Raw genomic sequence first — 5,765 nt, 5'->3', positions numbered from 1 at the left:
TGGTGAGCTAATCCCATGCCAGCATCAGCAGCAATGCATCCTTCATTCACAGTTGCTCGTTCCAACTCATCCTCACCTATGACAACCACGTTGGCTTCCCCTATTTGTGCTGCTGGAACAAGTGCTCCAGCAGGCCCTGCATCATCATCTATGCCAAGGTCAAAAGTTGGTGCATCGCAGTACCCATCACAATGATAGCAGTAAGAATTTGATCTGCATATGGGTCGAAGGCCAGGGGCATCTCCTTGCGGCACATTCACAGGAGGCTTGCACTTGCTTACAATGTTGAACACCTCCTCTTGTGTTAATGTGTGCTAAAAATTAGCTCTTGGTGATGCAGTCTTGCTTTGATGCTCTGTGATAGCTCTTGAAGACGGCAGTTTGGCAGATTGATGACCTCCTTCCGTGTTTGGCATTGAAGAATCTCTATGAGTTGTCACCTTGGGGCTTATGGTTGCAGTTGTGTCTTCCTGAGAAACAGTGGTAGTTTTGACTATGACCCATGTATTAATTGACACTTCAGTTGGGACACTACTATCTGCAATTGGCATCTTTCCAGCCTGAGTTGGCAGCAAACTAGCAAAACATGGCACTCCCGCATCGATGGTTGTGGCACGTTGTTCTGTCTCATGTCTGGACCCCACACCTTTTCTGCCATGTTCTACCTTTGTGCCCTTGGCAAACATGACAATCTTTTGCTGCTTGGCTAGTTTAGGTGGGGCTGTTGACAGAGGAATCTTCCCCTTGATTTGTTGAACTCCTGTGATGGTTGTACGCTCAACAGGAATTGCTGACACATCTTGAGTGGTGATTGGCTCTCTGATCAGTACAGTTGGCACAACAGTTTTCACCACAGCTTCCTTCTTGACATTTATTTCTGCATCTGCCCTCAACATCTGTTGCTTCGTTTGAGGCAACTTCAGATTCTTCTTCATTGTAACTCCTTTGCTCTTCTGGACCACATGAGGGTATGCCACAGATGTTACCTTGCTCTTGATGGAGCTGATATCTGGATGCTGCTTCAAATATTCCTTGTAAGAAGAATAGTTTCTGGTCAATGGCAAAATCTATCTTGTCACACAACTCTTGCTCATGGAAGTCTGGCATAGGGAAAGTGGTTGGAAAAGCTGGCTTCAAGTTGCATAGCTTGAACATATCAATGCTCCCCTAAGACTCCGCTTCATCATTTTTCTTTGACTTTGGCAAATTCTTCTCTTTTCAGCAAGTTTTGTCAATCAACATCTGTAGTGTGCTCCTGCTGCTCATTGAGTTGTTGTTGCTGGCAGGGTTGGCAGAGCTGCTACTCACCCTGGTTGTGTTGCCGCCTGTACCACCAGAACCAGGCCCATTGTCATCATCATCATCGGAGTTGTCACTGCCTCCATTGGATCCCCCTTGATCATCAGGATCAGCATCCACGTATTCTTCCTTGTCATCTCCTTCTCCCTCACTGCCATCAGCTGTTGCAACTTTGTCTCCATCTCCCTATTTGGCCTCATCTTCTTGTTCCTCCTCCTCTGCCTCACTATCTTCTTCCTTGCCCTCCTCCTCTCCTTTGTCCTCTTTTTGTTTGTCCTCCTCCTCCTGTTCCTCCTCCTCCTCCTCCTCATCTTCTTCTTTTTCATCCTCCTCTTTGTCCTCCTCCTCTGATTCATCCTCATCTGTGTCCCCGTCATCTTCAACATCTTGTGGTACTTCCATTTCATCATCTTCTTCTCACTCCTCATCATCAAACTCTTCTTCTTGTATAGGTGAAACCCGTCTCTTCCTTTTTGGAGCACGGCGTGACATGCTGGTTCCCATTGATGTTCGCTGTACATATGGATCAATATTCGGTTCCTCATCATCAATCTTGGCAACTGCTTCAATGAAGGTGCCAACCTGTTCAGTTACTGCCTTGCACAAGTCATTGACCACTTTGGAAATCTTTGCCTTTTTCTGCATTAACACGAAAAAAGAGTACTCATTCAATTAGAAACAATTTTAAAAAATAAAATGGGAGAAAATGTCGGTAACTGATCCAAAATCCTTTATGCAAAAGACTTACCTGCAGATTGTACATTAGTCGTAATTTGGATGCAACGAATGTTTGAGGTTGTAAAAGACCACCAAACAGTGGTGTCTTCTCCGTGTCCCTATACTCTTCTTTAAGCTGATGTAAAAAAGAGAAAAATAAAAGAACAAGGTTATCAAACAGATATTGTGTTGAACGAAAACCAAAATGTTATAACATGTGCAACTACAACAAAATGATGGGCAGACTGGATTCTACATGTATGCAACTGCACAAACCAAAAAAACTGTACACCCCACAAGACACCTAAAAAATGTTTCTGCCAACTGATGTCACACATCTGTGCAACAAGATAAGTAAAACTGTGCAACTTGAAATAGATGATGTGCCATATAAAAATGAATATGTGTCCACATGCCAAAACTAGAGCTAGAAGTTGTGCAACTACAGGCATTATTGTGCCAACTGATTATAGTTTTTTGTGCAACTACCAAAAAGTGTTGAAAATCTGATCTCAAAAGCGTATATGCAGCTACCAAGGATTTAAAACTGAGCAGAAATGAATAGAACATAAAAATAGCCACTGTTGGAAAAAAACAAAAGGGAACACACCAGGAGAGATCGAATCCTTCTTGATCACCATAGCAATTAGGTTACTGTCCCATGCATTTGCTCGTAACGCGCAGTTGCTTACTGGGAAGTCATGAACGAGTGCGTCAAGGTATAGGATCTTCCGTAGAACCAAAAAATGAAACCCAACTTCAGTTATTATGAGGGGTATTTCAGAAACTATAACTGCACAAAAAGAAGAAAAAAACATGGAAGTGCTAGTTTTCACTCACCATCAAGTGATACAAGCAGTGGCAAACAGTTTGCTTCGCCTGGTCCATGTTTCGGAAAGCTTCATTAATGTGTTCTCCTACAAAAAGGCAGATGTTTGTGTTCTTGAGGTTTGGATGATCTAGCATGAGTCCGTAGCACTTTGGGCTCAGCCTCAGGGCCGTGGTTGGTGCTAGGAAAGTGTTGAATGCAACCTCAAGCCAGGCCATAAAGAATGTGTCATCCGTTCTTCCCACCATATCCTTAAACATCTTGCACCATGTAGTGATCTTGGGATGAGAATCTCTAGGTATGTTGAAAGCCTCTATGAATCTCCTAGTTGCATCCTTGTCAACTACACATCTGACTTTTTGACCCCTGTTAGGAAGATCAAATACTGTTTGAACACTGTCAGCATCGACACAGATCCTTCCCCTACCTGGGAACACCATTTCAGAGGTCTGTGGCTGGTAGGACTGCACCAGGAATTTACTGAAGTCCCCTGGAAGTGTATCTGATAAGTTCAAGAGGCCCCCAAACAACCTTGAAACTAGCTGAGACTTCTGCGGCGGGGATAGCGTGCTGTTGAACTTCGCAAACCGCCCTGGTGATGCCCTTATCCTGCCAGCTTGTGATGGTTGCTCCACATCTTTCCAGGCAGCCACCTCAACTCCTTCACCGCTGGCTTGATGATGAAAAAATTAAAAAATTAAACACAAGACAGAAAAACTGGACTGATAAAAAACTAGCAATGATCATTTGGATCAGTATTGCAAAAACTATATAAACATAAAATGGATCATGCCAACTAATATGACGTTTTTGTGCAACTAAGAAAGTTCATCATGGCAACTGAAGACTACCAGTGTGCAATGATGACCCATAAGTGTAGGGGATCTATCGTAATCCTTTTGATAAGTAAGAGTGTCGAACCCAACGAGGAGCAGAAGGAAATGACAAGCAGTTTTCAGTAAGGTATTCTCTTCAAGTACTGAAATTATCAGTAACAGATAGTTTTGTGATAAGGTAATTTGTAACGGGTAACAAGCAATGAAAGTAAATAAGGTGCATCAAGGTGGCCCAATCCTTTTTGTAGCAAAGGACAAGACTGGACAAATTCTTATATAGAGAAAAGCGCTCCCAAGGACACATGGGAATTATCGTCAAGCTAGTTTTCATCACGCTCATATGATTCGCGTTCGTTACTTTGATAATTTGATATGTGGGTGGACCGATGCTTGGGTACTGCCCTTTCTTGGACAAGCATCCCACTTATGATTAACCCCTATTGAAAGCATCCGCAACTACAAAAGAAGTATTAAGGTAAATGTCGGTGTCAAAACCGGCGGATCTCGGGTAGGGGGTCCCGAACTGTGCGTCTAGGCAGATGGTAACATGAGACAAGGGACACGATGTTTTTACCCAGGTTCGGGCCCTCTCGATGGAGGTAAAACCCTACTCCTGCTTGAGTAATATTGATGATGTGGGTAGTACAACAGTGGATCTACCATGAGATCAGAGAGGCTAAACCCTAGAAGCTAGCCTATGGTATGATTGTTGTTCCTTCTATGAACTAAAACTCTCCGCTTATATAGACACCGGAGAGGGCTAGGGTTACACAGAGTCGGTTACAATGGGAGGAGATCTTCATATTGTATCGCCGAGCTTGCCTTCAACGCCAAGGAAAGTTCCATCCGGACACGGGACGGAGTCTTCAATCTTGTATCTTCATAGTCCGGGAGTCCGGCCAAAGGTCATAGTCCGGCCATCCGGACACCCCCTAATCCAGGACTCCCTCAGTAGCCCTTGAACCAGGCTTCAATGACGACGAGTCCGGCGCACAAGTTGTCTTCGGCCTTGCAAGACGGGTTCTTCCTCCGAATACTTCATAGAAGATATTGAACGCAAGGATAGTGTCCGGCTCTGCAAAATAAGTTCCAGATGCCACCGTAGAGAGAATAATATTTGCACCAACCTAATCTGCTAACGTATTCTGCAGCATGACGTCACGTCATGGCCAGGCCTTTATTTGAATCGTTTTACTGTTCCACCTCAGCGCGTTTAGCGAGGCGGTTTCCTTGGCATGTCTTGTCAAAGCAGAGATCGTGTCCCCTTATTCCGGGATTCTCATCAATACGGGCGTGGGTAACCCAACCATGCCTTTGGTATGACTCCCTAATTGAAAGTGAGTCCCAAACGGTTACGGGGAGGGCTCTTGATATTCAACTCCTTTATAAAGAGACCAAGGCTCGACTCCTTTCTTCTCAATCCAATCGAATCCGCCCCTCGCCTCGAGTTCCAACACCCAAAGCTCTAGTTTTTAGGTGCTTCGGACCTTCGATGATGTGCGGCTCCAACCTTCAAGGCTGGTGGATGCCTTCCTTCGTTACGGAAGAAGATGTGCGAAAGCTGAGAGATGCCAGGTTCTAACCGGCAAAATTTTGCATAGGCTGCCTGCTCAAGGGCAGGCCATTCCCACTCCCCAGCCCGGTGAGAGCGTGGTGTTCGCATATCACTTCCTTCGGGGGCTAGGCTTCCCGATTGATCCCTTCGTGAGGGGGCTTATGTTTTATTACGGGCTGGAGTTCCACGACTTAGCTCCAGAGTCCATCCTCCAAATCTAATCGTTCATTGTCATATGTGAGGCCTTCCTCCATATCACTCCTCACTTTGGATTGTGGTTAAGAACCTTCAAGGTGGAACTGAAGATGATCGATGGGCAGCACGCTGAGGGCGGAGGAGCTATAATAAGCAAGATGGCCGACGCTCCATGGCCCGAGGGCTCTTTTCAAGAGGAGTTCGGCTTATGGGAACGGGACTGGTTTTACATCACAGCCCCCAGGGGCACCACATGGGTGGCGCCACCTACTTTTTGCTTGGGTCCCCCACCACGGCTAGCGTCATGGGTTAATGAAGGAGCTATCTGGGGGCC

The sequence above is a fragment of the Triticum aestivum genome, chromosome 4B (assembly GCF_018294505.1).
Source record: "Triticum aestivum cultivar Chinese Spring chromosome 4B, IWGSC CS RefSeq v2.1, whole genome shotgun sequence".
Lineage (NCBI taxonomy): Eukaryota > Viridiplantae > Streptophyta > Magnoliopsida > Poales > Poaceae > Triticum > Triticum aestivum.
This window is presented reverse-complemented; position numbering follows the sequence as displayed.